We start from the raw sequence: 9,277 nt of genomic DNA on the forward strand, positions 1-9,277 counted from the left end.
GTTAGTGAGGCAATGGGCAATAGCAGGGTAAACTAATGAGGTTCTACAATATTTGCAACCTGAGAAAGGCAAATATTTCACTGAGCTCTCCAATTATCTCTGGTAGCCTTGTACACTTCTAATGAGCACAAGGTAATCAGCCTATCTCTTCACTGTATTAACAAGAGCCACTTAAAATTCTCCAGGATTCCTGTGGAGAACTGATCTATGGACCCAAATGGATAAATAAAGAGGTCGTGCAATTACCACTTCAAGGACTTCAAGGGCTGCCATACTATTCCCAGGGCTGGCTGGCTCTGCCTGTGCTGTGTTTTGTTGATGCCTTTATTGTATGCAAACTAAAGAGACAGTAATTCTGGAATTGCAAGGGTGCTTTAGCAGCAGCTTCATCTGGCTGCTGTGAGACCACAAAATCATTCTCTTTAAGACAGCATCTCCTAACGAGGTGTTCAGTTGCCAGCTCACATCTCAAGCGATGCAACTGGGCAAGAAATAGGATGTCAGAAAATACAAACCTGAAAACACCAGCAGCTGCTGGCTGGGCTTTTACCATCCCATCCCTTGTCAGGGAGAGCAGGAGGATTTCAGGAAGCAGTGAGCATGGCAGGATGGCCACCTGCTTTGGGAGGCAGTCTCCTTTCCCATCACCTCCCATGGCAAAGAGTGTCCACGAGAGCTGAAGCTGTGGAAATAGGAAGCAGAAGAAAAGGGTGTGGAGAGCTAGATGTGTTCTGGTTTACCATATACATTGACACCCTGGAAGAATACAAATTAAATGTTAAATGTTTCTGATCAGCAGCAGTAGCTGTATTTGTTTGAGGCTTTTAAAAATAAGGGCAGGAAAAATTGTTGCTCAAATAGGTTTTTCCTGTGAGGTTGGAATGTACAGAGATTTGTTAATACCCAACAGAAATCTGGAAAGGAAAGAGAATTTGAGAACTTTCTCTATTCCAAAAGTCTATGTCATAGTGAAACCCACTTCTAAGCTGATTTTTACAGGAAAAAGATATCAGTCATTTAAAAAATGTGAACTGACAGCCAGTATCCTTTTTAATTTCCTAATCTGCAGCTGTGCTGAATTCACACATGCACTTTTGGATGCTCAGGAGATTGGTACTGAGGTATGTTCTTCCACTTTCAGTACCTCCTGGACTTAAAGTTACACCACATGGTTGCATCTCCTTACAACTCACACTGCATAGTTTGTAGCACACATCAGTTCAGTCTTTTTCTAATCACACTAACACAGCTCAGCTGAGGGACAAAGAGCTGAAAGTCTGTTGTTCCATTAAGAGAACCAAGATTGCACAGCTGAGTTCTTAAACAGTGTCTTTGTCTTGGATGTAATTAGCAACAACAACTGTGTTGAAGCAGGAGACTGAGGGGACACATCCCTCCTGTTTCACCATCCTTTAGTGCTCGGGGTGAGGTGTGGCTGGGCAAACACCTGCACAACAGCACCAAGAATATCAAAATTCTGTCTAAAGTAAAGTAAAAGGATGAAGTAAAAAGCTTCATCCAGCAATGCAGCAGCTCCAGGATTTGCTGCTGAGAAAGTTCAAAGCTGAGAAGTAGTCAGAGAGAGCTGGGAGTGTTGTGAGGCAACAGCTCAAAGGGCTGGCAGTGGAGCCAGCAAGGGCAGCAAACTGGGGAGAATAACGAGAAAAATAAATATTAATATGAGTGAAGTGTTGTGCGTGTGTGTAAAACCTTGGTTGTAATCTTGTGATACCTTTTCTTGTGGCTTATGATGACATTACGCTTTCTAAAGGTTTATTATGTGCAGCTGGATGTACATCAGCCTATTTATTAGTCATCACGAGGCTCTTGACATTATTTCCACAGTGCTTTTACATTAAGAGCTTACTGAAATGATATATTTATGTTAGGGTACCAAAGTAATTTCCTCATATCAGGACAGCTTAGAAATACAGGTGAAGTTGTAAGGGTCCGGCGGGGTCCGGCCGCCTGGCCCCAACGAGCTCCGGGGCTTCGGGAGACCTCGGGGGCCTCACCTGGCCCAAGCTCTCAGCCCTCCCGGCTGTTCGGCTCTGTCCAGAGGCGGCTGCGGTCAGCCTCGGTGTTCCCAGGGTCGCTCCTTTGGAGCGGCAGGGACCACGCGGCGGAGGCGGGTGCCTCCCGGGCAGGAACGCCGTGGAGTCGCTGGTCGCTTCCCGTGATAAAGAGAGTGCTACGAGTTGAGAGTCGCCAGTGTGCAGTTTATTCAGGAGAAGCGGCGCGGGGGAGGCACACTGGGGGCTCTCGGGTGGGGCGGTCCACGCAGCTGCCGGGCGCAGAACCCGGCGGGGCTGGGGTCGCGGCCACACCACACCGAGAGAACAAAGGGAAGGGGTTTTTAGGGGGAAATACGGGGTTTCCCGGGGAGGAACAGCAGGGGCGGAGCCAACGGGGCTCCGGGACAACATGAGGGACAAGCGGGGGAGCAAATGAAGTATAAGTAGGGAGGGGATTACAAGCAACTCATGGGGGAAGCCCGGCAGCAGAACATTCTAGTGAGGGCAAGCAGCGGGGGCGGTGATAGGGGCGGGGAAGCAAACCTTAAACCAATAAGCTTAGGAAAACTTTCCAGGGGAGGGAGAGAGCGGTTTACGGCCCGGCCTCCTCCGAGTCCCAGGCGATGGCATCCTCGGCAGCGTCCCCGTGGATTACGCCGACCGCCGGCCTCGGGGACTCGGGATCTGCAGCATCGGGCCGCCGCACCCCCACATACAGGGACCTAAGCTGTTGCTGTAATGAATTTTCTGCCTCTCACAGGGATATTTATCCAATCTGTTCTGTAAACAGAGAAATTAGTTCAGACTTGTGCAAATGCTTTAATTACACTTAACTGGATTAATGGCTGAACTCTGAGGAAATGTTGTTTCTTTAGACAAAACAGTTTGACCAGGTCAACAATGTATTTTTAAATTCAGCCTGGTGCCTTAGCTGGGCTGCTGCTGAAGCAGTCGCTGGCCCTGGGCACTTGGGCTGGGCTGTGAGGATTCCTGACATGAAGGGCTGTTTGGATTTAGAGTTTGTGCCAGCTCCTCTCTTCGAGCTCCCTTCTCTTGGGCAGAAGACAGTTCTTGGAACCTCCAAACTGTGGCATTTTCACAGCCTCTTTCTTTCCACGTCAGTGTACAATTGGCCCCAAAGGTTTTATGGTGAGTATTTGCCTATCAGTTACCTAAAGGTGAATGCAGCAAATCATGTTAAAGACTTCCAGTCTGGTTTCCTTGACTGTATTGTGTTAGCTTGAGCAGCTTGCCCAGCAATTGGATAACTTTTGGAGGAATGACAGATGCTTTGGTGGCTTCTCAGTGTTCTTCACCTTACAACCTCAGCCATGTCCTGAGTAAAAGATGCAGCAAATTCCAGGGAGCCCATCCCAGACACAGCTCCCTGCATCTTCCAAAAAAACCCCACTCTGGCCTTGAGAAGGATTGGATTTCTGATCCCACCTTGCTCTCATCTTCACATTAAATTTCTACCACCAGCTTCCAGCTCAACATGCTTCTTTCAGTGTTGTATTGAAGCATTTCTGTTTCATTTTTCGCCCTAGTGAAACTAAGTACAGCTTAAGGGAGGAGCTGGAAGAAACAGCAACAGCTCTAAATGCTTGTGTTCAGCACCTCCAGGGCTCCCTGAGCTCTGCTCTGAGCCTGGGAAAGCCCTTGGCAGGATCAATGTTGACAGGAAGCCCTAAGTGTAAAGGAGCTGCCTCCTTTCTCACTGCTTTGAAGCTCAACTTGATGAGTGTGGTCCAAGGACTGCACCTAAGGCAAAGTGACACCTTGAAATTCCACTCTTCCTCACCTTCTCAGGGTCCTTTGCAGTGGTTGCTGTGCTTTCCACAGACGTGCAAAATGTCAGCACTGTCACCTCTGCTATTTCTATAGCTTCTGAAATTTGCTTGCCAAATAGCAATGCTCAGCTTTCTTTCCTTCTCCACCTCCCCACCACTGCAGCTCCCACTCTCTCAGCCCTTTGGCCGTTTAGAGGGAATACATTGGCTCTGCTTTAGTTGTCTGAATCGAATCCCAGAGAGCTGGGGAGTTCCTCTGGTTTGCTGGAGTTCCTGAGACCAGAATTCCTTCTCAACCACAGCTGCAGTATGCAAGTCTTCATGGCACATTTCAGCAGTGTCTCTGAAATGTATTCTAATTAACTTTTTCTGATAAAAACATGTTTATTGTAAGTAGTACATGCACAGGTATATTTCAGGCAAAGCAAACTGGAAGAACTAAGGAAGTGGTTGTGTGACAGAGGATGCGGGGTCTGAGAAGCTGTGTTCAGTAAAGTATATATCACTTTAGTACACACACATACCCACTTCCATACAAAGATGAATGTTGACTTTGATAATTAAAAAAAAAAAAAAACCTAGACTTTTTCTTATTTTCTCAATATTATAAAGATAACTGTCACTACAAGGACATCTGTGAGCTCTGTTCTATATAAGGTTTGAAATAGCTCTAGAAAATGGAGAAAGACTAGGATTGTCAGATCCTTCCAGAAAGGAATTTGGCTGTAATCAAGGTGTGGCATGGCACTGAACACCTCACCTTACCCTGCAGGGAGAGCTGGGCCAAGCAGAATCCCTAAATTCAGCATGTGTCAATTCCCTGTAATTTAGAGTTCACTGCAAGTTGGCCCTGCGTCTCTTTTGATTTAAAATATTCCTGATTTGCAGTGGTTCACCTCAGGAGAGGGAGGCTTCCCCAGCTTTCTAATACTAACAGTGAGTGGAAATGCCATCAGCATTTATCATTTAAACTTTGCTGAATACATTACACTGCAGATTTCATTGCTCCTTCTGCAGAATGAGAGAGGGAGGCACTCGTGTTAAACGCTCCGTGGTTGTGCCAGGAGGCTCTCACTGCTCCTGCTGCTGGGAGCAGCTCTCCCCAGGAGCAGAAGAATCTCCACTGTCCCTGCAGTGCCCTGGTGGCTGGAGAGGCTGGGTCAGGGCTGGGGAGATGCCAGGGTCACCTCTGCGTGTAGCTGTGCCGCAGAGCTCACACCAAGTGTTGGGAAACAGGCTCAGACCTGGGTTTGCCAGAGCTCCTCTGTTAGTGTTTTGAACAGGATTGTAGTGGGTGGGGGTTTTAGCCAGGGGAACAGTGGCAGAATTTGGTTATTTCCAGTCAGCACACGTGGGGCACAGAGAGATCAATTTTGTCCATCATGGAGCTGACTTAAAGGGGGCTCATTGCCCTTTCCCTTATTTTCCCAAAGGCAGGAGCAGTTTTAGCACAACTCAAAGGAACTGCACTGGCGCTGGCTGGTGAGAACAGAAATGTTTAAAAGTCATCTGCTTTGCTTCTTGTCCCTGAGCTGGTGATGAGGGAAGGCTTGCAAGCAAAAGCTCGTTTCAGACAAGCAGAGTATTTCTCAGCACTTGTTTGGCTTTAGAAAGTGTAATCACTTGTGTTATTACCATAAAACAAATATCTGGAAGATTTTGCCAGTTTTTAGTGAGCTACTGAAAGCTATACCGGAAAATGGTGCTAGTGAGGAATAACACACACAAAAAATAAAAGTTGCTGTTCTCCATTTGCAGAGGCAGCAACAGAAAAAGCTAAATATCAGTTTTCATAGCAAAATTGCTATTTGTTGGTGAATCAGTTTTATGCATATAAAGAGTGCTTGGGGATTTTGCTCCCATGCATGTTTATTTATGAAACGGAAAGCAAGCAGAAATTCTGAGTAGTCCCATGGTACAACCCAGAACTGAAATGTAAAGATAGAATGCAAAAGCCAGTGATGCTAATAATAGAAATGCAAGGTCTCTGAGGGTGAATGTGATCTGTGGGGAATGCCAGGGCTGTTGCAATCAGGAAAGAAAAGATTCTTCTGCTTCACTTCTTCCTAAAAATTCAGGAAAGCTTTTAGTTTGTTTTAAACTTGTGCTTCACAAAATCTGGTGGCAATCATGACCTGAAGGAGCAGTGCAGAAGCAAACCACAAACACGGCAGCTCTGAGAGTTTGAGGGCAGAGTAAACAGCCAGGTTTTGGCTTTGTGACATTCAAAGGAGAAAATTTATTCCTTCTAGGTTGGCTTTGACCTTGCCAGCCTGCACAGGGCTGAGGGGTAGCCCTCTGCTGCCTCTAAGGTAGAATACTCTGACTTCTAACTGATAACATGAGCAGTGAGAACATCCTGTATCTCAGCAGCAAACAAGCACAAACACAGTGAAGGTCCCCAGGAGGTGCATTTCACCCTCCCTCGTCTCCTCACTGTTGGTCTAAGATCCTTCAGTCATACGTATTTCAGATTCCAGTGGTGTGTGGCAGTGCACTCTCCCATCACACAGCTTTGCCGGTGGAATTGCTTCTGTGTTTGTTTGTTCTCTCTGGGAGCATTTAATACCTTTTTCAAGTTTTGTTTTCTCCCCTTTTCCCTCTGTCCCTGCTAGTTGTTCAAGCAGCCTGCCCTGCCTCTCCTCCAGAAGTGGCCTAAGCGCCTTAGCCTGCTAAGCCTGCATGGATGGTTGCTCCTGCTTCACCCAGTGCAGGCAGGGATGATAGAGCCCTTCTTCCCAATCCTATTACCTCCTCATGCTTTTCCTTCAAAAAGCAAGCAGTGGTGGTGAGCTGGCCACAAACAGTGTTGTGCAGGATACACTGCAGCCGTGATTTAACACTATCATTCAGCAGATATAAGCCACTGAAGCTTTCAGCAAAGTTGTAAGGCTTAACCCAAAGCACTTGGAAACATGATAAAAGCTTAAGCATTTCCTCATCTCCCTTTCGAAGCTGGAGATATGTGTGTACTGACCTTTCATATTGCTGGAATCAGTGTGCAGTGAAAATCCCTCTGTAATTTAGCGCTACAAGGAGTGCAGTCTCACTCGTCTCTGGGAGAACATTTTGTCTGCCACTCAGGGTCCTGAGCAGCTAAGTGTATAAATAAAAACACCTAATGAAAATAGCATTCCAGTCAAGGAAAGCAGGCATATTTGATCCACGTGGTTATTCTGTCCACAAAATACAGAAATTGAGGAACTGAGAAGCAGCTCTCAGCTCTCCAGGTCTACCATTCACCACATCCTGCTGTTGCTTCAAGCACATTGAGATAAGGAGAAATGTACTCTGAATATTTCACACCAATTATTTCCCTTTTGTGGGCACCTCTGGAGGGTGTTGAAGGTCACTTTGTTGGAAGATGTTGAGCTGTTGTTCCACCATGGAATCCTGACTGTGCAAAGTTGAATGGTTCTTTCCTTGGTCCTTTTGCCAGGGTTACAGCTTTGTCCCTGTCCTGAAAGAAAATGAAGGAAGGTCTCTCCATGTTTACACCAGATGATACGTTACTAAATAAGGGGTTTTAAATAAACCTTGGATAGCTTTGGTTCTCTTTCCCATATCCTCACTGCACACTAAATTTTATGCCTAACTGGGGCTATTCATCTCTGTCTAAGCAGGACTAGTAAAACAGCCTAAAATTGTTTAAAATATCTTCAAGTGTCCTGGAGACATGTCTTTGTACAGTTACTGCTCTGCCTCTCTACCTAGAACTTTTATTTGCTCTCTAGGTTAAATAACTTTTGGTAGCAGCATCCATGATAATCTGTTGCCTGAAAGTCCTTGGCTTTTCTAGCAGGGGAAATATATTGGGCTAGTCGGGTTGTCTTCTGTGATACCTGTCAGTTTAAATTGTATGACCTTTTAGTGAGCTCTGAACCTCACCTGTCGAAGTCAATTTAATCATGTGTCTTTGTAAGGCTTCACAATTCCAGAGTTCTTTCAGCTGAGAAAACTAATTGAAAAAAGTTGGCAAATACTTCACTTGAGAGTAAGTAAACTTGGAGGAGAAATATATCTTCTTCTGCATGGATTTTCCTGTGTTGTTCAACTTCCTTCAGATGACTTCTGCTGAAAATATTCACCCCTAAGGCAGCCCTTTATCTTTTCTAGCTCTGCATTTGACTGGTTCTCAGAGACCAAGATCTCTGGAAAGTAATTAAATTAAGTCAAATCTGTTTTCCTAACTGGACTGGGTCCGTGCAGTTGTTGTCCATTTCCTTCAGACTTCTCAACATAGAATCAACTATTTCCCCTTGGATTTTGAGTTTCCTATTTTCAGTCACAGAACCAACAGCTGCATTTCACCTTCTCATTCTGGCAGTTCTTGTTTGCTTTTTCTAAATGACAGCAGTCTCTGTATTTCTCATTCTGAGGAGATATAACCCCTGCATGTTGTCTTTTGTATAAGAACCTCAAAAAAGCTCTTCAGGTCCAGTTTTAGTTGCCATAACCACGTCCCTCACTTCTCTGGGGGTTTTGGTTTGTTGCCAGCTGTGGTTCTGGCACAGAGGGAGGCACCTGCCATTCCCTGCCTTGGCACAGCACTCTGCTGCTGCTGCTGCTCTCTGCTGTTCCCACCCAAAGTGGAGCTTTGGTTGGGCTCATCCATGGCTCACACAGCACCTGGCTCAGCACGGGGCTGGCAGTAGTGGGGACAGGGAATTTGCAGTGGCCTGTGATCCAAGAGCAGCTATTTCAGTACAAATGTGTGCCAGGAGAGGTTAAGCTTCCCGGAATCACAGAATCAGTGAGGTGGGAAAAGACTTCTGAGATCACTGAGTCCAATCTATGACCAAACACCTCCATGTCAACCAGACCATGGCACTGAGTGCCACATCCAGTCCTTCCTCCAACACCCCCAGGGTCAGTGACCCCACCATCTCCCTGGGCAGCCCGTTCCAGTGTCTAATCACCCTTTTTTAGAAGAAATTCCTCCTGATGTCCAATCTAAACCTCTCCTGGCACAACTTAAGGCTGTGTCCTCTTGTCCTATCATTGTTCACCTGGGAAAAGCCAAGCCCCACCTAGCTGGCCAAGCCAAGCTACATCTTCCTTTCAGGTAGTTGTAAACTTCTTTGACTCCCTTTCACCACTCCAGCTTTCCCAGGGAATCCTCCTGCCCTAGTTCCAGTGTGAGCTGCCAGTCCCCACACAGTCACTCAGAGTCCCTGCATTGCCAAAGGAAAATGGTGCAATTTAAGTTTAGTGAAATTGAGACAGGAAAGGTTTAGACACCAACTGCCAATGGTATCACCAGCCCAACAGGTGCTCCTGGAAATGCTTATGAAATCGTTTGCCACCCTCAGGAGTCACAAAATTTCCAACTAAATAAAAATAGTACAGTGTGTCTCAGGGGCATGTGTTGCCTCATCCCCTGCCTCTGTTACAGGATGGGCACACTACTGGATGTGAAAAAGTGTTCAGAGAGCACATGTTGAAATCAGGGCAGAAAGATGGCTGTTTAAA

General features: G+C 46.2%; 1 long non-coding RNA gene across 1 annotated transcript; it reads right to left on the reverse strand.

Moving 5' to 3' along the window:
• Nucleotides 1–4,009: 4,009 nt before the first annotated feature.
• Nucleotides 4,010–7,260, reverse strand: LOC146432352 (uncharacterized). Its single transcript, XR_014854422.1, has 3 exons — nt 7,159–7,260; nt 6,783–6,901; nt 4,010–4,148 (listed from the first exon to the last, which is right to left on the reverse strand). It is a non-coding gene; the product is annotated as an uncharacterized LOC146432352 (long non-coding RNA).
• Nucleotides 7,261–9,277: the final 2,017 nt, after the last annotated feature.

The sequence above is a fragment of the Lichenostomus cassidix genome, chromosome 11 (genome assembly GCF_008360975.1).
Source record: "Lichenostomus cassidix isolate B80296 chromosome 11, HeHo_3.0, whole genome shotgun sequence".
In the NCBI taxonomy this organism is placed as follows: domain Eukaryota; kingdom Metazoa; phylum Chordata; class Aves; order Passeriformes; family Meliphagidae; genus Lichenostomus; species Lichenostomus cassidix.